Here is a 27024-nt window from a genome sequence, read left to right on the forward strand (position 1 = left end):
CCGTGTAACTGCGCTATGCTGTCATAACAATTATTACGTGACATAATCAACAGTGCAGTAACAGTTGAAACGGTGCATTATACTCTTTTGTGAACTTAACAGGAAGAAATAGATTGTTAGACGAATCACGACACTTTTAGAAACAATTACATCCATTCTTTTAGGCAATATCAGCCATGTTCTGATCCACTTCAAGCAAGCAAGGCCAGTTTTGTCAATGATCTGGTCAGGTGCCAAGTCAGTGTTGTTCAGTGTCAGTTAGGTCCATTACTGTTCAGTCAGGTCTTTCACATACACCTATTCTCTGTCTGTCTATCTATTGCCAGACGCCTTAATCCCGCAAAGGGTGGCCACAAACAAATAGCCTCCATGTAGCCCTGTCCCCCGCCGTTTCACTGCCCTGCTTCCAACTCACACCCCTTCTCTCATATACCTTTCCACTCCATCCCTCCATCTCATCCTTGACATCCCCCTCCCTCTCCCTTCCTCCACTTCACTCACATACAATCTCCTCGTCAGTCTCTCACTCTCCATCCTCTCTATATGGCCAAACCACCTCAGTGTATTTCTCTTAACGTTTCCTATCACATCCACATCCACACCAAAAAGCTCCTTCGCTTCCTCATCTGTCAGTCCAGTCTGTCTCTCCATGTGACTCCACAAGCTCCTCTCAAATAACTCATTTCTACTGCCCTCACTCTTGACTTCTGTACCTCCAATAAGGTCCAAGCTTCACTTCCATACGTTTGAGGTGGTATCACAGTGCTGTCATGTAGTAACTTTTTCACTTCCATGCTCACTTCCATGTTTCTTATCACTCCTTTCAAAGAACCAGCAACCTTTCTCCCTTTCAAGCACTTCACCCTCTATACTTCCATCCTTACTCATCACATTACCCAAGTACTTGAACTCACTCACATTTTCCATTTCCTCCTCATCCAACCTCACTCTGCATTCACTGACTTCATTTCTCCCGAAGACCATAACTTTATTCTTTCCTATATTCACCTTTAGATTCCGTTTCTGACACTCTCCCAAACTCATCCACCAAGCCTTGCAGCTCCCATTCGTCTTCACTTAACAAAACAGTATCATCTGCAAACAATAGTACAGGGAGTTTCCAGACACTGCCCTCTCTCATTAGGGCCACTCCAACATCCACTGTCCTACCTTGTATCTCATTTATAACTCCATCCATGTACAGATTGAACAACTCTTCTTATTCAGATTAATTCAGGTTCATTTAGGGTCACACACTACCAGTTAAGTTCATTTATGTTCATCTGTGACATCCCAGTTCTGACCAGACCAACCATATCCATTTCTGTCTAGTTAGGTAACTGTATGCCATTTCAAAGCAATTCAGGTTTGATTAATTCCATTCAGGTCCAAACAGATCACTTCATGTCTATCATATTCATTCAGGCAAATGATAATTCAGGTCTGTTCAGAGCCAGTCGGGTCCAGCCAGGTCTTTTCACGGTCTTCATATCCTATCAGGCAAGCACACGTCCATTCCAGTCAGTCTGCTCTTGTTCATTTCAGTTATGGTCAGACTCACATACGTCAGTGTAGAACCATTCTCATCACCTTAGGTCCTTCCAGATCCTTCCAGGCCCATCAGATAAATTCATATAAATATACAGATCCTTCCAGGCCCATCAGATAGATTCAGATGAATACAGATCATTTCAGGTCGTGCCTGTCAAGATGTGGGCCATAAATAAGGCGGCATGCACTCCAAATGCTGGTTGGCGTGGGCGGCTGTGGCTGGGAGTCCTGCATCACTGTAACCCATAAGAGTTCTTGTCTGCACCCACTGGCGTTCAGTGAGACTACCTGGATGGATTACAGTGATGCAAATCTAACACACACACACACACACACACACACACACACACACACACACACACACACACACACACACTTGCATGGCATCCTCTGAAATGTTTAAAGCAGCCATTTAAGTAACACCTATTACTTTTCCAGTAGCTTTCAAGTGATGTGCGTAGGTCCGCTGTAAACTTAACAGTTCCGAGAAATAGCAATGTCTATGTTTGGTTTGGCGCTTCTTGGCCTCTTTAAAAAAAATAAAGGCGAAATTTTAGAAAAGCAGTATAACACCAATTACGTTTCCATAAGCTTCCCAGTATCAAGCAACTGTCCCCTGTAAGTTTCAAAGAGGATGAGATAACAGCTTTGTGCACATTACTGCATTTTTTTTTTCAGCAATATGTTGAGGGAATTCTGAGAAACGCTACATGAAGGACACATACTAATTATTCCATAGATTTTCCAGCAATGTTTATTCTACAAGATGTTCTTTAACTTAGTTTCCGAAACAAGTAAGATTTGATGCACATGTCGGCGTTTCTGCTTTTTTAAAAATGATATAAGGTAGTGACGAATTTTTAGATAAGGCACGAAAATAAGATCTATTAATGCATAACTTTTTCACTGATGTCTGTAGATCCACTGTAGCTTTAATAGTTCCTCAGATAACACTACTGGTGCAGTGCCCTACAAGTCTGCTGTATGTCCGACAGTGTTCTTTCTCACACGCTTTGCTAGCTTCCTCAAACAATAATAAAGAAGTGTACCTGTCAAAATGAACAAAAGCATCATACCACGGCGGGGAAAGAGAGAGAGAGAGAGAGAGAGAGAAAACAATGGGCGACCACACCTCCCTGAAGACTGCCCTCACACAGTGTAAACATTGCACTAGGGACAGTCCTGGCTGGGGGCGTAAAGGGAGGAGGGAGAAAGGGGAGGAAAGAATGAAGGACGCGAGGAAAGAAAGGAGTTAAGGGAGGAAAGGAAGCAGGGAGAAACAGAGGAGGGGTAGAGAGGGATGAGAAGAAAATGAGAAAGAAGTATGGGAAAGAGAGAAAAGGGGTGTGTGAAAGACGCAAGAAAGAAAGGGGAGACGAAAAAAGGAAGTGAGAAAGACAAGGGACAAAAAAAGAGAAATAGAGAGCGTAGGAAAAAATAAAGAAGAGAGAGGGGAGGGCTAGGAAGAGGGAGAGAGGAAACAGGGAAGAGAGAAGGGAGGAAAGGAATAAGAAAGTAGCTGAAAGGGAAGAAAGACAAAAAGATAAAAGACTGAAAGAAGCAGAGAGAGAGAGAGAGAGAGAGAGAGAGAGAGAGAGATAGAGAGAGAGAGAGAGAGAGAGAGAGAGAGAGAGCGAAAGAGAGAGAGAGAGAGATAGAGAGAGAGAGAGAGAGAGAGAGAGAGAGAGGTAGCACACACCAAAAACAACGGAGTAGGTTAATGAGAAGGGACTGTGACAAGCCAAGCAGAGAGGCTACGAAAAAGTAACAAAGGGGTGACAAAGAAGGAAATTACCCCTCTCACTCTGTTTCCCCCTTGTCTTGTTCACCCAGCGTGCACATGGGGGGAGGGAGCATTCTAGGGAGAGAGTTGGCCACCATAAATTAATCCTCTTCTCGCACAGTCGATAGGTACTGATATGAACTTTTCTTCTTCTTACATTTCCCTACGATGATTTTTTTTTTTTTTAGACTTCTATTTTTACTACATTCATTTTATCAGCTGAAGGAAGATTTATTGAACTGGAATGGTTAGTTAGACGTAGACTCCCTTTAGTCCCTGCACCTGACAGAAACCGTATGGTATTAGTCATAAAAATATGTGAGACGCCATCTTTAAGAAATGGGTGAAAGAGAGAGAGAGAGAGAGAGAGAGAGAGAGAGAGGGGGGGGAGAGGGAGAGGAAGACAAGGGAGGAAGAGAAAAGAGAAAGGGGAAGATTTAAAAAGTATGCAGAAGGAACTAGGGCAGGACAGGAAAAGATGAAAGAAGACGAAAACCAGAGTAAGGACAGCCAAAGCATGCGTCACGAATGCGTCTTGCCCGCCATCACGAAAAAACTAGATCAGTGGTCTTTGCTAAAATAAAATGATTGCAGTTTAAATATGGGGCCTTAGTATTTTGCGTTTCGTAAATTTTGCGATTTTTTAATTTCCATAGAGGCTATGATAAACGGGAGTCTTGTCTACCTGAATTCAAAATTTCATGTCGATATCTTAATCCGGAGCTGAAATGTGGGCAACAATGTTCTAAGTTCTTCTGGCAATCGGGGACATATCATCTCAGATTCGCCTAAATCTCGTAAGTTCAAACCACATATCCCGGGATACTGTCCACAAAATTTAGATACAATTTGCAACTTGATTTTGAAATATTTTGGCAACACACACACACACACACACACACACACACACACACACACCGCTCGCTGGTGCAGTGGTAACGTTCTCGCTTGCCAACTGGTGGACGGGAGTTCGCGCCTCGCTCAGGTTGCGAAAAGTTTCACTGACGAAGTGGGTGGTTACTGTCTCCCTTGAGCAAGGGGATGGGTGTGTGCGTGTGTGAAGGTCACAGCCTTGCCTTTAGATCGGACTATATGAGCTCTCAGCTCCCTTCCGGGAGGGTAAAAGCTGACGATCACGACCATCATGTGATCCTGACCGACCCGGTGAATTACACACACACACACTCGCTGGTGCAGTGGTAACGTTCTTGCTTGCCAACTGGTGGACGGGAGTTCGCGCCTCGCTCAGGTTGCGAAAAGTTTCACTGACGAAGTGGGTGGTTACTGTCCCCCTGGAGCAAGGGGATGGGTGTGTGCGTGTGTGAAGGTCACAGCCTTGCCCTTAGATCGGACTATATGAGCTCCCAGCTCCCTTCCGGGAGGGTAAAAGCTGACAATTACGACCATCAAGTGATCCTGACCGACCCGGTGAATTACTCACAGATGCAGGCGATTACATTATCGCCTACCTAGGCGAGGAAGGCAAGGGGAAAGAAGGTAAGAGAGAAGCGGGGAGAAGAAGAGTATGGAAAGGGGGGGGGGAGGAGGAAGGACAGGAAAAGAAAGTAAAAGAGAAGAGAGGGGAAAAGGATATAAAAATGGTAAACAAGAGGAAGGAATGGAACAGAATAGGAAGGAAAGGGAAAGAAAAGTGGAAAAGGGGGAAGGTGGAGGAAAGGAGAAGAAGGGGAAAATGGAAGGAAACTACGAGAAAGGAACAAGATGAAAAAACAGATGGGAAAGAAGAGAGGAAAAGACAAAAAAAAAAACACAGAAAGCAAAAGACAGCAAGAAGAAAAGGTCAAGGAGCAGAGACACGGCAAGAAGAAGGCAGAGAATAACAAGCGAGGGTCTCGCTCCTCATATTATTCCACTTTCCCAAACACTTTCCTCTATCCTCCTTGACCCTCCACCTTGTTCTTGCTCTAACTCTTCCACATCAGACACCACTCCACACACACTCTTCCACCTTGTCTTTCCACCTTGGTGTTTAAGTTTCTCTTTTTTTCTCTCTCACTCTCTGTCTCTCTCACTATTTGCTTACCTTCCCAGACATACTTTACCCTCTCCTCTTCCACGAACCATCCCATCCTTATGCACTTTCTCAGTCCACCTCCCACTCATTTTACTCCTTTCGCGATCTTTCTCCACATCATCTATCTCCTCCTCCTCTAGAAACTCTACCATCAGAATCTCCTAGTATACAGCCACGCTTTAAATAGTCCTCCACAATCACTCTGCGTCTACCACGTCTGTTGTTCTGGTGAAAAAAGAATTGGAAATGGTCATGAATATACTCGCCACAGTTTGAATATTGTAGGTGGCATGAGATTTGCTGATGTCTGTGAGAGTCGTGCCTTGAGATTAAATGTAGAGAAGAGTAAAGTGATGGTTATTGAGAGAGAAGGTGACTCCCAGTGTGATGTCACAGTGAATGGAGAGAGATAGGAATTGGTGAGAGAGTTCAAACACTTGGGTATAGTGATAGAAAAAAGAGGAAAATGTGCTAAAGAAGTTGAAAGTAGAGTGACACAAGGAAGAAAAGTAGCTGGTGCAATGAAGGCCTTGATAAGAAACAGAGGTTTGAGTGTTGCAGCTGCACGAGGCTTACACGAGGGAGTGTTAGTCAACTTTAACATATGGGTGCGAGACTATCGTGTGGCATGAAAATGAAAAGTCAAGAGTAAGAGCAGTGGAGATGGGACTGCTGAGCAATGTATGCGGAGTACAGAGGGTGGATAGGATACGAAATAATGTGATTCGTGAAAGGTGTGGAGTGAGGAAGTCGGCGGACACCAGAATCGAAGAGTGTCCTGAGATGGTATAGTCATGTGGAAATAATGGATAACAATAGAGTGGTGAAAAAGGTATACCTGAGCGAATTTGAAGGAGGCAGGAGGCGAGGTAGGCCAAGGAGAAGGTGGAGAGATATGGTGGATGAGTGTTTGAGGAAGAGAGGTTTGAAAGTCTGTGAGGCTAAGGAACTGACAAGAGATCGAGCTGGCTGAATGAATGTAATGAGGAGAAGTGCATGATCAGGGATTTTGGCACCCTTGTGAGCATGGGAGCGTCCGGATTAACTCAGTCGGATACGTTTGTGTGAAGTTGCAGAATGTGGTGAATGTTTTTGGCGTATCCGGTAGAGCCAAGATTCCGGGGGCTTGAATGATGAGTGAACGGAAGTGTGGCCTATTTGATTTGGGCAAGTTTGTGCTGTCTGGACATTGCTACTCCTCACCCTGCCCTTGGGTGGGAAAGGAGGTCCGGATGATGATGATGATGATGCATGAAGTTATTCTAGTAGGCTACAACACTACAAACAAAGGAACATAGCGTGGTCTTCGTCCTTTAAATGATGTGAATTATGGTAGAAGAGCCAGGGATTTTTTCACATCCGAGATCTCACATACTCCAAAAATGTCAATAAACGATAGGCTGTTAAATTTTACTTCTTCCAACCACCTTCCACAGTTTCATGCGTCAATTTTTCACTCCTAAGACTAGCGTTTCTACCTCGTACATAGATCCATGTAGACGCTGGCACAGAAGACTTCGTAACACTCCTTCTTTAGTGATTTATTATGGATATTATACGTTACTCTTCTTTTGTATGCTATGTACGTATATCTTCTCAATGTCAAAATGGTTTGCTTCGACAACATACAAAGGCTAACATGAGAAATCAATCGCTGGAAAAGTGACGCTACAATATCTCCAAAGCATACTAAGAATATGCACCAACCACATCTTCTTTTCCCTACCTTTCCCCTCTCCCATGCGCACTCCATCTCTCCCTGATAACCCCCCGTAGTCCTTCACACTATGCCACCCACCTCTGTCCATATATAACCAGTGGGCTTTCTCTACCTCCTTAATACCATCCACTGAGTTGTGTACACCACACACTCACAGGCTATTATTACTGGATGACGCACGCACACACGCACGCACGCAAACAAACAAGCAAGCAACCTCCCTCCATTTGTTTACCTCATGATCGTCTTTTAATTAGAGACCCCCCCAAAAAAAAATTCCCCCCTCTCTCTCTCTCTCTCTCTCTCTCTCTCTCTCTCTCTCTCTCTCTCTCTCTCACACACACACACACACACACACACACACCACATTATTAGAAAGTGATCATAATTATAGGAATCGAAACTGAACCCATACGTTAACATAGCAACGAATTTTCGGTGACTTTTTCTTACGTTATTATTGTTTCTTCCAGGCGGTTTTATTCAACAGGAAATGTCTCTCACAGTGAAGGGGTTTATGAAGGTTACATCAGAGTTCTTTAGCTCGAAAAGTCCCACCTAAACTGAATAAAATCGTCTCAATGTAGTAACAAAAAATATATATATATACTACGTTATCGGACTAAAGGGGTTAAGTATTTCCATGATATCAGTAATGAGGAACTAAAAGATTCATGAGTTACCCCTTCAGTACAACGATGTCTTTTCTATATTTTTCAATGCATCCCTAAACTGTTTCATTCAGGTAAAAAAAGGAAAAATCTACGGATGAAATAACTGAGTAGCTATTTTGACTGATGCTAGAAAGCCTAATTCAGATAACGTTTTTGACTGGCGATAAATTTATTCATTTCCTAATATATATATATATATATATATATATATATATATATATATATATATATATATATATATATATATATATATATATTTTAACATTAAGACAGCCTCAGTCGACTGGATGAGTCGTTTAGCCAGAAGGTGAAAATCACGGTGAGATTAATATATCATTTACCACTTCTTAAAAAAGGTATTTATCGATAATTAGTAAGTGAATATCAAAATGACGATTTTCTTTTTTTAACACAGATATGTAGGTTCAAGACTCACTGCTCTGATCGACATTTGCGTCTTGATTTCACTGTGCTGTGATTTGTGAATGTGTGGACTTTTAATTGGGCAAACTCCTTTAGTACCATTCCTCACCATGTTGGCTTTCTTTCTTACTCTCTAAAACAGGAGTTCTTAACTTGGGGTCCATGGACCCCCAAGGGGTTAATGGACGAGCTTCTGGGGATCCGTGAACCGATGCATAGATTTATTAATATATTTAAGATATCTATGTATTCTTGCCCTTCGAAGATGAACAACAAATTTATAGGGTGTCGTGGGATATGACAGTACACGGTAAGTTAACACAGATTCATCATCACTGTCAGTTTATAACATCTATTGCAAAGATTTGTAAATTTTGGTCAGTTCATGCTTTTGTCAATGCACCTGTTTTCATGAATTGGATTTATTTTCATTTTTATGGGGGGCATTCACTAGACTTCGTCCGTCATTTTTATCGCAAACCACCTGTTTCAAAATTTACTGAGCATAACCAAACTGTACCCCATTTAATGCTGTTCACCCTCTATCCTCCAAGATCCCTGTTCCATTTACTCCCAGGTAATGTTTCAAAGGAAATTTCAGTATTGTTGATATTAATTTTCGACCATATGTCACTGATAATAGAGTTTAATGTCAGACATACATACCAAATTTTGTGGTTGTAAGTAAGGGGCAAATTTCAGCTCTGTTTTTCTTTAGGCTGATATCTGCAGAATTCTTTCAAAGGTTACATCTGCTCTGATGATCTTTAATTTGAAATTTCGATTCACAATCATTTCCTTGCTGACTAACCTTACCATTGATGCCGACCTTGCAAAAGATTACTTAGCACAGCGAGCTATGGAGACTGATTCACTGTGCTACAGCATATATTTGCAGGCCAAAGTCTGCAGCGCTTGATGCTGTTTAAAGTGAGGAGTAGAAAGCAACTGTATGTCACCCATAGCACTACTGTGGCCTTGTCAAAGGCTACTGTACTGATTCATCTTCTTATTCAGCCCAGATAACAAGAGTCTTGTTTATTTTGTGTTTAATTTGCGGCGATTAGATAATTTTTATTTTTCAGGGAATCGCCAGTAACATTTGCACGAAAAAAAGATTATGAGACGTGACAACTCCAAAGTATTACTTTCGTATCTTGATAATGACCCTGTGTGAAGGAAATCAATTTCCGTTGCAATAAAATGTTTTCAGAGTATACAAACTGAATGTTTAGGTACTTTTTTTTCCGGGGAGGAGGGTCCATTTCCGTCACCAGTTTCCCAAAGACATTCTTGACTCAAAAGAGATTAAGAACCATTGCAATAGACCTTACCTTACCCCATCTTTAGGTGGGAGGGAGGTCTGGATGATGAGGAGGAAGAATCATACATACATCATGTAAAAGTTGTCTCCTTTCGTATCTGTAGAGAGTCCAGTTCAGGCTACATGTGTTGTGTCTTCAGAAAAAACTATTTTTTCCATTAGTGGGTATACTTATTTATTAGTTATACATCCTTCTCTTGGTTTTCGCTTGCAATGCCAACAAGATTCATGTGCAATTGGCACTGCATTATCGCAGTGCCAATTGCATAATCGCGGATTGTGTTAAAACTGATAAACACTCTAACAGAAACATTATTAAAACTGAGAGTGCGAAAGTGTAATCAAGGTCTTAAAATCTGGCTGTTATTTATGGGACACCTGTTACTGATAAATGTTTTAAGCCTGCATACCACATGACAAACTGCAGTGAGCAACGGAACAGAAAAGTCAGACATGTGCCATCATTATCACATCCTTCAGAACCTGTCCGCACCTTCACGCCCTGTGTTATGATAATAAAGGCCTTACGGTTATCATCTTCCAAGCGTGCAGAGAACAGGTCAGAATGCATGAAGTACTGAGATCAAAATGCGTAAGAATTAACAAAACAGATCAGTGCCAAACAGGAGGATCAACGAACGCTTCTGGAGACCTTCAAACCAGTTCCTTGTCTCAGGATAATTAACCACGCTCATGTTGACATCAAAGCTCTTCAATTGATATGTCCGTCTGTGTCAGCCAGAAGGGATACCACTCCATCAATATGCAGGCTATAAGCGATGTTACCTCAAAGTTTTTTTTTTTCGGGGGGGGGTATGCAATTCGTTACTTCATTTTATTTCAGATTTCCTTAAATAATCAAGCATAGGCTATTGCACCCATTGGTATCATAGTGTACTTTATTTCAAGGGGAGATGGTGTAGTCAGTAGCCTTACACTCAAGACAGTCATACTTAGGCCATTTGGTTGGTACTGCTGATAACATGTCCTGCAGAAAAATGAGACTAATCCCCTTCAGCACGACAATGTATTTTTCATTCTCTAATCAAATAACCACCAGAGGATTACATTGAAATAAGGAGCGTCTCCAACTGTAAAAGGGTTAAAGACGACTGTATCTAACCTCTCTAGTTGAAAAAGTATCTCATGCTAAAGGGTTGATGAAGTTAAACAATTCGTGTATTGTATGTTCTACAGAGATTATTTATGACCAGGATTATGAGGACATTGTATAATCTTATGAGGAGGTTATTTCTTTTAAAGACCTACACACACACACACACACACGTCTGTCGAATGAAAGGAAAATAATAGTAAATTCCGAAGTGTGTGTGAGTGTGAGAATGTAATGTATAGGCCACTGTCTTATCCACGACTGATGCCTTGACAGGATGTCGTAGCACCTCTTCCTTGGTGATTTTTTTTTTGTTTTTTACACCTTAACGTACTAATGTACGTTATTTATATTGCTTTGATCTCTACAAAGTTTCCATATAAGGTGATGCTGAAGTACATTGCGCAGAATCAGTAGCAAAGAAGGAGGTGTTAAGGAATCTCCAAAACCACTTGTAATACGATCCGGTGTAGTACGTCATAATCAGTTCAGTGATTATAATATTGCAGCGATGATTGCGCTGACTCAGTTTACTATTACCGCCTTGAATTCGGCCATTGCAATCGTTTCCACCACTTTTCCTTAACTTCCGCGAGGGAGGTTTGGTCCGCTTCTTGAGTTCAACCACTCGTGTTTTTCTACGCAGGTTAATTCAGTTTTTCTCTTGTCACCTTGGATTAAGTTCTACCAAGGCTCTTCTTCATCTGTTCAATATTCTAGAATGTATCTGCTTGAGGAAAAGTCTCTGCTCTTTGTGGGTTGTGTCGAGTGCTTGGCCCACGGGGATTTAAAATTATGACAAAACGAAGTTCTCTCACCGCAAGACATAGCGGTACTTACACACTGGACGCAAATATTTACCCACTAGTTAAGTAACCAACCCGCTAACCAGTCTTCCAGCAAGTCATGTTTGTTCGCTGGATAATTAACACCTGCTTAGCACATTTCTCAATTGGGCATTCTATCCACTGGGTAAGATCCGTCAAGGTTTGCGTCCCTTCTGCATCTCCATTAACCCCTTGACTAAAATAACGGTTTGTCTCATTATTTCTTGTTACCACCAGACAATATGCTGTATCTTAAAACGACCCTCTCCGCTGAAGGGGTTGATGTCCAAATGCCTGAGTTAAATAAAACGTGGTGAGGACATAAATTAGTTGAATGGAAATACTACAACAGTCCTATTCAGGGCTAGGCACATAAGTCTGCATCCTCAAGCACTTTTTTAGCCAGCACTGGTATGTAGAATTTAATCTCTGCCCCTTCTGTCCCTCCCCCAGCCACCTCCCTGACCCTCCCTCAACCTCTACTGCCCCACACATCCCTCTCTCCCCACCACTGATCCCTCATCCCTCATCTCAGTCACTCCTTCACGCTTCCCCTTCACCTCCATCATTCATTGACCCCTCCCCTCCATCACTTGTTGACCCCTCTTTTCCGTCACTCCTTCACCCCTTCCCTCCATCACTGCTTCACACCTCTCCTTCATCACTCCTTCACCCCTTCCCTCCATCACTCCTTCACTCCTCCCCTCCATTACTCCTTCGCCCCTCTCTTCCATCACTCCTTCACACCTCTCCTTCATCACTCCTTCACCCCTTCCCTCCATTACTCCTTCACTCCTCCCCTCCATTACTCCTTCGCCCCTCTCCTCCATCACTCCTTCACACCTCTCCTTCATCACTCCTTCACCCCTTCCCTTCATCACTTTTTCACCACTCTCCTACATCGTTCCTTCACTCGTGCCCTCCACCACTCCATCAACCGTCTCCTCCATCACTCCTACACCCCTCTCTTCCATCACACCCCCCTCCATTACTCCCTTGCCCCTCCCCTACATTAATCCCTCCCTATTCCCCGCCATCGCTCCCTCACCCTTCCCCTCCAATACCAATTCCCCCCTTCCCTCTCCATCCGTCCTTCCTTACCATTCCAACCCCTGCCATCAACCCCCTCCACATCTACCATCACTCCCTCACCCATCAGTCACTTCTTCACCCCTCCCTTCACCCCAGCGCCTCTTCCCCACCCCTCCGTCCTCCTTTTAAACCCTTCACTACGATGACGTCCTTCTGCTATCTTCTCTCTCTCTCTCTCTCTCTCTCTCTCTCTCTCTCTCTCTCTCTCACTGATTTCATCCAGCCTAATATGGTTCTCTCGTACTAGAGGGGTTAAAGAAGGTTGTATTTAAACTCCAGGTCAGAAGTCCCCCCTGGAGATGGCAAGAACAAGTTGAGAGAGAGAGAGAGAGAGAGAGAGAGAGAGAGAGAGTACGCCGGCTTTATGTACTTTCTATAGCACATGTTTGGAAAGATCGTCAAACTCGACTGTCAATCTATTGTTACAAAGCAGTATTCAAGAAGAAAATGTGATTTTAAGGAATTTTTCGCATAAATGTATCACTATAGTCCCTCCACTTTCATCCTTTCATCCTTCATATTTACCCATTCATTCCCAAATTAATCTATATATTTATCCAGCTCTTTCCATTAGCCCATTATCTTTACTTATCTCATTACCTACCTCTTATTGTCCCGTATTTCATTTTTCTATTACCTGACCTCCCTTTTGCATCCAGCCAGTCCACTCCTTTTGTTCTCCTTTGCTCTGTTTTTATATCCCACCATACGTACCTGAAAAAGAAAATATATGCTGGAACAATATTTTATTGCCATATGTATCCTAGGAATATTTATGAACTGAAAGAAATAAGGCAGTAAAGTGCTAATACTAATCAAGTTCAAGTGCTCGGTCCAGCTCACAGCCGTCAATGATAATGCAGCTTATTAGTGAAAAACGTTACACAGTACCAGTCATACTTTAATTTAATTTCAGTAACCCTTAATTGAGATCACACTGCAACAATTTTGCAATAGAAATATCTGAGAACTTATATTATTTTCTGTTATTGAAATTGTAACGATTTTATTTTTTATAGCATTTTCAAGAGGCCAGTTCATTCATTAAAGTCAATCCCGTTCCAATAATTTAAATCTATTGTGTCGTTAAGCTTCGCCATATAGAATATATGACAAAGCTTATTGTTTCGGTAATTACAATTAAGTTTCGCCATATAGTGTATATGGAGAAGCTTAATGTTTTGCTAAGCATAACTATTATTATTATTTGCAGTTCTTTCTTAGATCTTAATAATATTATACAAGAAGGCATCCTAGCGTAACCCAAGTAATTATGCCAAATATATATGACCTTGACCTATTTTTGAAGGTCAGATGCTCATTTTTGGTGCAAAAATTGCATATTTGAAATTTAAACATCTCAGAAACTAACTACGGTACAGCTATCTGGTTGAAAATCCTTTGATGAAGAAGTTTGCTAAGAATTTTAGCTGAATATTTTACCATTTAGCCTAGCAGAAAGTACCAAATTCAGATCTACAGTGTTTACTTTGTAACACGTTTTAGAGAAAAACACAGATGCTTTAAAGCTGTACTGTATATAAGTATAGCTGTGGTCCCTGTCATTATCTAAATGGAATATGGTCACAGTTAAGCGTGCGGTTAGCCAGTTATTGAGACAAATGTAAAATGTACCCATGCGTTCTTCCACACCTTTGTTTTTAGATCTTGCTGATATTACAAAAGTGGCTGCCTTAGGTTAATTTAAGGACATGTTCCAAATATGAAAGATCTTGAACTATTTTTAAAGGCCACAGTTTATGATGCCAAATGTTCATTTGCATAACTACAATCAATACCACAAATAGTTATGGCGAAGCTTCTTTGCTGTGGCAACACAATAAGTAAATAGGTAATTAGTTAAGCTTCGTCATATATATGGCGAAGCTTATTGTTTTCATAAGGGTTATTATTTTTCTTTGCACTTTTTTCCCTTTAGATCTTGATATTATACAGGAGGGTGCCCTCAGGTAACCCAAGTACTTGTGTCAAATATAAATGACCCTTGACCTATTTTTGAAGGTCATATATTTATTCTCGGTGCAAAAATTGCATGTTTGAAATTGAAATATCTCAGAACTAATTATGTTCGAGCTATTTGGTTGATAATCTTATGATAAAAGAGTTTGCTGAGATTTTGGCAGAATATTTTGCCAAATAGCCTGGTGGAAAGTACCGAATTCAAATCTGCTCAGCATTTTCTTTGTAACATGTTTTAGAGAAAACCACAAAAGCTGTAAAGCTGCAACCTTAAGGGGCTATCACACGGCACTTCATACCAGGTTTGCCAAGGATACGATGGTAAATAGGAACGGTAACGTGGTAAAACTGCCGACGATACCACGGGCATTTGGAATTCATCTGGATGGATTCCTGCCGAGGATACGACGGGCAAAACAGTGTGACCAAAACCCAGGCGACTCGACAGAGAATATATCGTACTACAACATTGAACATTTAGCCTGACACTGAATACATATTAATATTTTAGAATAAATATCAATCGTTTTGAAACCCTTCTCATCGGAGTGTGAACCAGTTTATAAACAAAGTTGCTTCTCCTTATTCTCTACCGAGTCAGCGACAGCGATCACTTTCCACAGTCGCGAGACGGGGCCCTGGCAACAGTGTGAGAAGCATGCCCTTTGCCGAGGATACGAGGAACGTGTGTGATAACTTCCAAGTTTTGTTCCACTTAAATCTTCCTTGGCCGTTCCTGATACGAGGTACCGTGTGATACCTCCTTTGCAGAAATATAGCTGTGGTCCCTCTCATTTTCTGCAAGGAATATGGTTACAGCTGAGTGTACAGGTAGCCAGTTGTTAAGACAAATGTAAAATGTACCCATCTATCTATCTATCTATAGCCAGACACCTCAATCCCGTACGGGGTGGCCACAAACAAATCGCCTCCACGTCGCCCTGTCCCCCGACATTTCACTGCCCTGCTCCCAACTCACACCCCCCTCTCTCATATACCTCTCCACCCCATCCCTCCATCTCATCCTCGGCCTCCCCCTCCCTCTTCCCCCCTCCACCTCACTCACATACACTCTCCTCGTCAGTCTCTCACCCTCCATCCTCTCCACATGGCCAAACCACCTCAGTGTGTTCCTCATAACGCTTCCTATCACATCCACATCTACACCACAACGCTCCTTTATATCCTCATTTGTCAGCCTGTCTCTCCGTGTGACTCCAAGGCTCCTCTTAAATAACTCATTTCCACTGCTCTCACTCTTGATTTGTGTTCTTCCAACAACGTCCAAGCTTCACTTCCATACGTTAGAGTTGGTATCACAATACTGTCATGTAGTAACTTTTTCACTTCCATGCTCACTTCCCTGTTTCTTATCACTGCTTTCAAGGAACAAGCAACCTTTCTTCCTTGTTGTACCCTTTCAAGCACTTCACCCCCCAAACTTCCATCCTTACTCATCACACTACCCAAGTACGTAAACGTACTCACATTTTCCATTTCCTCACAATCCAGCCTCACTGTACATTCACTGATTTCACCTCTCTCAAAGACCATCCCTTTACTCTTCCCTACATTCACCTTTAGATTCCGTTTATTACACACTCTCCCAAACTCATCCACCAAGCCTTACAGCTCCACTTCGTCTTCACTCAGCAACACAGTATCATCTGCAAACATCAGTACAGGGAGTTTCCAAACACTACCCTCTCTCACCAGGGCCACTCCAACATCCACTGCCCTACTTTGTACCCCTTTTATTACCCCATCCATGTACAGATTGAACAACCATGGAGACATGACACATCCCTGTTTCAACCCAACCTTCAAAGAGAAAAATTCACTCAGTTCACCATCCACACGCACTGCAGCCTTAGCACCATCATATACTTTTCACAGCATTCAACAACTTCCCATCTATTCCACATATTCTTAATACATTCCACAATCCTTGTCTATCTGTCATATACTTTCTCCAAATCCATGAAAGCCGCATACAACTTATTTCCCTTCTCTAGAAACTTTTCCACTACAGATCTAAGAATGAATATCTGATCAACACAACCTCTTCCCTTCCTAAAGCTTCCCTGTTCTTCTCCAACTAACTCCTTGTTCTTTCCCATACTCTGTCAATAAGTATCCTACCATACACTTTTCCTATTACACTAAGAAGACAAATACCCCTATGGTTACCACACACTTCTCTTTCCCCTTTTTCTTTGTACAAGGGAATAACTATACCTGACTTCCAATCCTCCGGGACTCTACCTTCCTCCCAGGCCAATCTGCACATTTTCCACATCCATTCTACTACTATCTCTCCCCCATACTTCAGCATTTCACCACACACTCCATCAATTCCTGGGACTTTCCCCAATATGACTTTCTTCATTGCTTCCACAACTTCTATCCTACTGATTTCTTGCTGTCTTCTCACCTCCCTCCTTCTCCCAGCCATTCCCCAGCCACTTATACTCGCATTCCTTCCATCCTCTATGTTCAACAATTCCTTAAAGTGTTCTCTTCCTCTGCTCACTTTTTCTCCCTTCTCCACTAGTAATCTACCATTTTTATCTTTCACTCCCCTGCTAACTACACTGCCACCCTGTCTTACTCTCTTCACCTCTTTCCAGAACATTTTCTTACAGTCCCTCCACTTTACACTCAAATTCCTTCCAAATTCCTCATCCACTCTCTTCTTACTCTCTCTTACTAATCTTTTCATCTCTCTCTTCCTTTTTACATGTAACTCTCTCTTCCGCCTCTCAACTTCTTCCACGCCCCTATTTCTCATCCATTCATTGTATGCTTTCTTCTTTTGTGCCACAGCCTGTCTCACCTCTTCATTCCACCACGCTATTCCTTGCACCTCCCTCCGTCTTCTCTTCACCCCACACACCACATCACATGCTGCACATATTTCTTCTGTGAATATCCTACACACACCTTCCACATCCCCCTTCTGCTCCAATTCATATTTACCCAATCGTTCTGCTACTTCTCTCTTATATTCTGCCTATTTCTCATCCTCTTATAACCTTTCCACTCTTCTTGCAACTACTCCTTCTTCCCGTCCTTCCCTTCTTCTATTTTTCCATCTTCCTTGGATCTTGATACCGACCACCACCATGCTTCATTAATTTCTTTCACCCCTTTGTCTTCAGATCTTGTTGATATTACACAAGAAGCTACCTTAGGTTAATTGAAGTGCATGTTCCAGATATGATTGAATGACCTTGAACTAAATTTAAAGGTCCGTGTTCGTATGAAGCTTTTAGGCAATAAACACAAAAGCAACATTTGCATAACTACAAAGACAATCAATACCATATATAGTTATGGCGAAATTTCCTTCTTGTGGCTACAAAATAAGTAAGTAGGTAACTTGTTTGTTTTATCTTTCTTTTTGCCGAATCTTCCCTGGAACAAGGCCTTGAAAAGCCTTTTCACTAAGTTACTGAGGTGCTGAGTTAATATGAGACTGATTATAGTACAACACCCAGCCCGGCATCTGTCATCCAGGGGGGCCCTGACACCTCTAGAGCAGCCTACACTGTTGTGTTTGGGGATTTGGTCTCTTGTGTGAACCTCATTCTTTAAGTATCCCTTTGTAGCTATCTTAGAGATTCCAGATACACATAAAACACAGGAAATATTTATTACATCCATGTCACAAAAAAGATGACTCAATTACTAAAAACGAACATGACTAACGTATGTGAGTGGTGTAGAGAAACACGAGTCTTAGACAGAAGTTTATTCCTGACTAGTTTCGCACAGAGGCTACTTCAGAGGCATGAACTTTTCCCCGTGTCAGTCTAACTTATATGGCCGGCTGCTGAATCACACTCTTGGTTAATCCTTAGTCTTCAGGTCGCTAATTGGTCCGTTACCTTTCCTTCTCTGACCTATCATCTGTAGTGGTTGCGAAGCAGCCTACTACGGGGAAAAGCAGCCTACTACGGAGAAACCAGTAGGGGCATAGAAACGAGGCTGAGGGAGCATTAAGCTGATGTAAGACATCATCGGATAACTAGTGCCCTGGTCAACCAAATAGATGAAAAACATCATCTGCCAAAATGGAGTGAAAAAGAAACATTAGAGAAAAATCTAACAAAGGCACAAAGAAAAGCTTTGGAGGCACTCTACACAACAAACAATAAAAATAACAAAAGAGTAGGTGACGTGGTGTGGTCTCCCATAGGAGCGCAAATGATCAGGTCAGAGAGGGAAAGGTAACGGACCAATCAACGACCTGCAGACTAAGGATTAACCAAGAGTGTGATCCAGCAGCCAGCCATATAAGTCAGACTGACCCGGGAAAAGTCATCCTGCTCTTCAGTTCTGGCCCAGCTCTCGTAGCGTGAACATCTCTTCCCCAGATCCTGAACAGTGGCTAGAACTCTCCCTAGACTTTTACAGTCTGTTTTTCTCTCTCGTTTACGAGATCCGGTGCTTTTCACCAGTCTTGTGTGCTCTTGTGTTTTTTTTGTGTTATCAGCTGTTTTTCCGGCTGCCACTTAGAGTCCCTGCCGTAGTACGACGCCGAACCCTGAAGGGATACCGTAGGGTATTTCCATGAAGGGGGGCCTTAGAGGCCTGGTTATAGGAGGCGGCAAGGGTAGGCTTTCTGTTAGGGCTAGGGTTAGGTAAGTCCCTCACGGGGCAGTGTTGGGGTACTCTCACGGCGCCCTTTAGAGGGCGGGGAGTTTAGGCCCCCGGCACTGTAGGGAACCGCCGGATTAGCAGCTGATAATTTATTTATTTTCTTGTTTCTTTCGTTGCTCTTTTAAGGTATATACATTGGTTCATGCTCATATATTCGTGTATATTTTAGGTATACATGTGTGTATGAGTATGTACATGTGTGTATGCTAGGAAGAGGAATGGAATAACATTTAAATAAATAAATACTCCAGTACATATATATATATATCTTACAGATACATATATATATATAAGAGCCTTTTTTTTTTTTTTTTTTTTTTTTTTTACCATGAGTGCGCCGGATCCTGCACTTGATCCTGACCCAAGTGGTGACTCGAGCTCACCTCCAGCACCCACAGGCACCAAGCCTAAGTCCCACTGCAAAAGGCCACGACTAACAGGGCCAGAATATGGTGCTGATGATCTCTTCCTGCATATGGATACCGAAGATGACTCTCCCTCTGACTCAGACCTCTCCAGCAAGGGCGCCAAGTCAACTTCTCCTGACACCTTAACTTCCAAAACAGATGCTACCCAGGCCCCTGCCACCACGACCACAGATACGATGACTGATGACGGCTTCACAGTGGTACAGAGAAAGAAAAATAGTAAAAGACTTACCAACCTTGCTGATGAGCCAGCCACATCCTCCTGCAATACAGACCGCCACTCCACACCCACGAACACACGTTCATCTTCCCAGCACATCCCTCAGCCTCCTAACACTACCAGTACACCCCCTCTTCCCCCCTCCAAGCCTCCTGCGTTCCTAATCACCAACAATGATGCCTTCCCCACCCCTTATGACACTGTGATCGCCTTGGAGACAGAGATGCCTCATCTCAAATTTAAATTGGAGGCAACACGGAACCAAAACACGATCCTGGTTCCTCTTGATAAAGATACCTTTAACGCCTTAGACTCTCTCACCTCTGTGGCTGGCAAATCTATCAGCTTGAAAAAACTTGACCCCAACCTGTCCACCAGAAAAGTTATCCTCCAAAATTACCCGACAAATTTTCCCCTGCAAGCCATAAAAAACAACGTCCAAGTGGAGGAAGCCACGAGATGCGAAGTAGGGGGAGCCCCCACCAGGCAGGTGCTAGTCACCCTCAGAGGCCCCATCCCAACAGCACTCGACCTACAGTCATGGGGCACCTACACCATCCGCCCATACACCCCGGAACCTCTCAGGTGCTTCAATTGCCAGCGCTACGGGCACCACCAGTCACGTTGCTCCCGCCCCCCAACATGCGCTGTGTGCAGCGGTCGACATGCCACAGAGGAGTGCATCACCAAGTTAAAGGCCAAGCAGCCGGTTCAGCCGAAATGCCCCAACTGCCAGCTCCCACACCATGCCTGGAACAAACTATGCCCGGCACGCAAAGACCTCGTGCAGAAGGGCATCGTAAGAGAGCAACGTTGGCTCCAGGCAAGGACTACAGTAACACCAGCACCACCAGGGACCTTCACATGGGGACAACAACGTGCACCACAGCCCACAATACGGCAACCACCGGCCCCAGAAGAGTTCCCCCCTCTACCACTGAGCAAACACACACCCCAAGCAGTTCCTCCACCTCCCTCCAGACCCACTCCCACCGCCACATCACACACCACAGCACAACCGCCTCCACCCACACGTCCGATAGTCCACACCATCTCGACTCAAACAGTGCCAGATGCCACCACACAGACTCCCCCACCACCTCCCACACTACCTCCAGGATATGTTATCCTGAACAGGGACCAACTGGCCTGCTTTGCTCAGCAAATTGCCGACCACATCACCACATGGATGGGGAAGGAGCTAGGTATGCCTATCCCAAGCCCAGAGGGAATCCAAACGCTCGTCCGCAAATCGCTCGACCAGTTTACACACTACCCACAGACAACACAAACAGCGATGCCACCGCCACCCACAACCCCCACCACTGCTCCTATTCACACACAACACAACAAACAGAGTGGAAAAGAGGAACGTCAGAGCCGCTCACGTTCACGCAAACAATCTCAAGACCGCCTACGAACACCTCACCAACAGTCACGCAGCCTTGCCAACACCACAGACAAACAGCCAGACAAAGTACACCTGCGGTCCCCAGCACCACCACACCCGGACACCAACACACACAGGAGAAGATCACGGTCCCCCATCCCAACGCACACAGACATGGACGCCTAACACACCCATTTCCTCACCCATCTCATCACAGACAACCCACACACACACAAGCACTCCACATTTTACAGTGGAACGTCTATGGGATTACTCCCAAACGCCTCCTACTAGAAGAGGCAGCCCATAGAGACCATTTAGACGTCCTCCTCCTCCAAGAAACACTCCTAAAACCAAACAGGCAACTCCGATTGCGAGGCTTCACCACCTTCCTCCTCCCCAGCACTCCAGGCGGCCCCAGAGGCTGTGCCATACTCGTTCGGAGCCATATTCCTGCTACAGCTATTGATCCGCCACCAGACTGTGGCGAAGGTGTTGAGGTACAAGGAGTTGACATAACCCTGGCAGATGGTCACCTACAATTATTCAATATTTACCGTCACCCTACAGCTGACATTAACCTTGGGGAGGTTGCCACTCTCTCCACCACCAACCAGCTCTTCATTGGTGGCGATCTAAATGCCCATCATCCCAGCTTAGGCTCTAGATCCCCCACGAATGCTGCTGGATGCCATGTCTCTGCACTACTGGACGAGGTGCCAGAGCTCATACTTCTTAATGACCCGACCACCCCAACACACGTCCGTGGAGGCAGGCTAGACCTCTCTTTTGTGTCTTCCGGCCTAGCCTCCCTCACTACCTGGAGGCTCCATCCCACCCTTACGTCAGACCACCATGCTATACTAACCACCATCAAGGTTGCCCCACTCCCCACGCCTACTGGGCCGCCACCACGATGGAATACTAAGAGGGCAGACTGGCCTAAATTCACTACCACACTGGAAGAGACAGCAGCATTTAACGCTCCAGTTAATCTGGAGGAACATGCCACCCTCCTCACAGATGCCTTCAGTGCAGCAGCAGGCTCCACCATCCCAAAAACCGCTCCCCCAAAGGCTTACCATACCGACCATTGGTTTTACTGTGATAGGGTAAAGGAACTAAACAGACGCCTTAATAGAGCTAAAAAGATCCATCGGGCCAACCCCACAGCTAACAGCCTCGCCTACCTCCAGGCTGTCATCAGGCATTCCACAGGGGAAAAATCCGACATTAAGGAGCGAAAGTGGCTGGAGTGGTGTCAGTCCCTTGGGGCTCAATCAAGACTGGGGAGTATTTGGAAAAAATTACGAGCCATTTCTAATCCTCGGCCACCTCGTCCCCCGTCTCACCCCGACCCACAGGGAGAGGCTGAAAGGCTGGCAGCAACATTCGCCCAGAGGACCTCACCCACACAGCTTCCCGAAGACACCAGAAGCAAACAAGAAGCCCTACACCAAACCAGGACGGATCTGATCAACATCTGCAAGGCCACCCCATCTGACTCTGATCATATATTCACTACACACGAGCTTGATCAAGCCTTGAAAACAAGCACCGACACTGCCCCGGGCCCAGATGGTATCACCTATTCCATGCTCAACCATGCTGGGCCCACAGCAAGATCCGCCTTTCTTGATCTACTAAACCACTCCTGGTCCATGGGGAAACTCCCTGAGCAATGGAAGACTGCCACCATTCACCCCATCCCCAAACCGCCTGATCCCAGATCCTTTAGACCTATCTCCCTTCTCAGTTGCTTGAGTAAAACAGCCGAGAGGATGGTGCTCAGGCGCCTCAGCTGGATTCTGCCCTCACCCCACAGCCACATCTTTGCTTACACCAGAGGTAGGGGAACGGCTGAGTGCCTGAGTTCCTTCCTCTCGGAGTTACGTGGAGGAAGAGGCCTGGCCATTTTCATTGACTTAGAAAAGGCTTTCGAGCTGGCATGCCCGGAGGCCATCCTGGCAACCCTGGCACGCAGGGGAGTCAAGGGACGCCTCCTGTGCTGGCTCGAGAATTTCTTTCAGGGCCGACGGGCAGCGGTACAATTTCAGGGACACACCTCATCAGAGCACTGTCACATAAACGGAACCCCGCAGGGCAGCATTCTCAGCCCCACGCTTTTCAACGCCCTCATCAACTGCCTCCTACAGGTAGACCTAGGCCCTGGAGCCCGCCTCCTCTGTTATGCTGATGATATAACACTGGTTGTCCATGGAGGCCCATACCATGCAAAAGCCCAGAGGGCTTTAACAAAACTCCACCTCAAGTGTACAGAGCTGGGACTCAAAATCAACCCGACTAAGACCAAGGCTCTTCCCTTCCTCATAAACCCCCCTAAAGATACTCTTCACCTCGGCCACACAGCCGTTGACTATGTTACCACCCACAAGTACTTGGGAGTCATCTTCGACTCCAAACTTTCATTCCGGTCGGAGGTTAACCACCTCCGAGAACGAACTAAACTCCGCCTTAATGCCCTGCGATCCTTGGCAGGAAAGGGAAAGGGAGCCTCGTACAGAGTCCTCCGTTTATTTTACATCCAAGCCATACGAGCAATAGTGGACTATGCGGCGCCAGTACTTCCATCCCTCAATGAACCACAATTAGCCAAACTGGAAGTTATCCAGAACAATGCCATGCGTATCATGACTGGTTCACCCATGTGGACTAGACTGTGCAATCTCCGCATAGAATGTGATCTTGAATCCCTACACCTTCGCATACAAGCAAGGGTGGCGGGCCTGGCAGCCAAACTAATTCACAATGCTTCCCCCCTCCCCCTCCTGCCACGGCTTACAGCGGCTGCCAGCCTTCATCCAGACCTCTTAACAGACAGCTGGGTTCATAATATAGCTCAAGCAATCCACACCTATGAGCTAGATGACTTCATGTCACAGGCCCACGACACGACTGTCATCAATTACAGCCTGCAGCCTCCATGGAGCCCGCCTCTACTCAAGCTCATTCTCAGACATACACTACCCAAAAGTCAAACACCAACCTCATTGTTGCGCCAAGAGGGCCTTCGACAAATTGCTGCCCTCACAGCCCCCGAATCCATCACCTACTACACTGACGGTTCGGTTGCATCAATCAAAGCCGGAGCAGCCTTCGTGTGCGGGAGCCGATCAGTCGGCTTTCGAGTCACAGACGGTGCCTCCACCCTTCAGGCTGAACTGGCAGCTATCTCAGCTGCCCTCTATGATGCACTAGAACACAGTCCAACAGCTCCCACTATCATCCATACAGACTCGGCTTCGGCCATCCACACCCTTCGCCAAAACGATCATAAAGACAACATTCACCTATTAAACAACATTCTCTCCACCACCCAAGCTATCCGCAATGCTGGGGGATCGGTTACCATCAATTGGATCCCTAGTCATGTAGGCATTGCAGGCAACGAAAAGGCGGACCGCATAGCAAATCAAGCCCTAGAAAACCCCAACATTGACTTTGCAATCTCAACGAGCCTACGCCAAGTCAAGCATGCCATTAAGACCAGGGCAGCCATATTAAATAAAGAAGACCACCGCCTACATGTTGAACTGGGTTCCCCCTCGGCTAGATGGTACTCACTTGCCACTCGCTATAAATCACTGCCCATCACCGCTAGATCCAACCTTACAATGCTTAATCGTATACGCCGCCTTCGCCTGGGCTATAAGTGTTACAGTGAAATGGTACAAGATGTCAACACCCCCGAATCTGAATGTGCACACTGCCACGAGGCTCCACTCTACCCCCTCCTACACTATCTTCTTAGATGCCCAGCCACATCCCTCATCAGGAAACGACCTCTTCCTAATCCAGACACTCCCAGAAATCACGAAGCAGCCAGACCCATCAACTCTCTACGACATGCTGCAGCATACGTTGTAGCCACGGCCCCACTCTCAGCCCTGACTGAGGCGGTGCGCTCTGCACCTCCTCCCACCTAACGTGCATATCGATGATATGCAAGAGTATCTGTGTGTGTGTGTGTGTCCCTGTATGTGTTGTGAGTGCATGTGCATATGCATATATATATACACATGTGTGTATATATGCGCATATAGATTTTTTTTTTTTTTTTTTTTTTTTTTTTTAGTCAAGCGACTGCTCCTGCAGTCTTCACTTCCCTATCTATGCTTACATCACTGACTGGGCTAACATATGGCCCGGCCCCTTCCATTTAAATGAAGGGGAAATCTTAAACAACAACAACAACGGGAAAAGTTTATTCCTCTGAAGAAGCCTCTGTGGGAAACGAGTCAGGAATAAACTTCCGTCTCAGACTCGTGTTTCTTTACACCACTCATATACATCTGTCGTAATGTCTCAGCAAACATGAATAAATTTATGTGGAGACCTCTGCCAACATAGCCTAGCAGAAGAGACAGCCATGGCAGTGAGCCGTTTGTAACATGCCTCACTGAAACTGGGATGATGGAAGGAAAAGGATGTGTGCCGCCCCTTGCCCTCCACCCAAACACACCCCAGAATCCCTTCCCCTGTAGCAACATGTATCAGATATTAGGAGGTTCGGCATATAAGAGCTTCGCTATTCTAGATCATTTTAGTCTTGCTTATCATCTGACAGGTTAATTGGGCTTAATAGGGACTTGATCAACTTGTGAGGTTAGATGCTGTCCCAGTCAACTACGTCAGTATTAAAGGCGAATAAACAACTGACAAAGTTCATCTGATAAGGGGAAGAATAAACTATGAAAGAAGTTCAAGCTGATTTTGTCTCTCTTCAGACGATTATGATCAGTTACTGTATAGCGTTCTCAGGTATAGGGGTAAGTAATCCCCCCCCCTCTCTCTCTCTCTCTCTCTCTCTCTCTCCGGTGTGTGTGTGTGTGTGTATGTGTGTGTGTGTGTGTGTGTGTGTGTGTGTGTGTGTGGAGGCCTGGGAGGGCATGTTCAAGAGTGTAGTGAGAGGCATTGGTGGGTAATGGGGTCTCTAGAGAGAGTGGAGAGGTTTTGTGTGTGTGTGTGTGTTTAGGAGAGAGACAGACAGACAGACAGACAATCAGAAGAGAGAGAGAGAGAGAGAGAGAGAGAGGAAACAGACTAAAAAATTTTTCCAATCTCTCTCTCTCTCTCTCTCTCTCTCTCTCTCTCTCTCTCTCTCTCTCTCTCTCTCTCTCTCCCCGGAAGCTCCATCCCTACATCGTTCGCACAGACAAAGCGCTCTATATGCATGAGAGAAAAGGGTCCAGCAAACAGATCAGTGAAAAAAAAAAAAATGTACAGTTATCAAATATTTGTACATAAAGCCCCCACAAAGAAAAGAAAATAAATAAAGGAAATACAGGAAAACAAAGATTTATATTTACCATGGGAGGAACAATCTTACCTGTCTCTGGCCTTTGGTTCCTTTTTCCATGTATTAAAAAAAAAGACACATGGCAGCATAGGATATAAACGATAAAGAAAAATAATAACAGCTAACAATTATTTACAGTTAAAGAATACTGAAACAAAATATGAATAAAAATGCATTACCGAAAAATTGCACATCTGTCAAGCGATTATGTAACAGAAATGGTAGAAGTATTTATAGAAGCATAATTGTACACCCGGCAAATACACAGCTGCAGTCATATGATTATACAGGAGTTGGCAAAAAACACCCATTATAGAAGTAATTATAGAACACACAAATAATGATCATGAAGCAATATTCATACACCTGGCAAATAAACATACAGCTGCAGACAGGTGATTATACAGGTGTAGGTGAGAATTATCCAGTCAAAAAATAATTATAGAACACAATAATGATGAAGCAAAATTAATCTTAC

This window comes from Coenobita brevimanus, chromosome 69 (assembly GCF_032717465.1).
Source record: "Coenobita brevimanus isolate Jiangsu-jjx chromosome 69, ASM3271746v2, whole genome shotgun sequence".
Classification (NCBI taxonomy): Eukaryota; Metazoa; Arthropoda; class Malacostraca; order Decapoda; family Coenobitidae; genus Coenobita; species Coenobita brevimanus.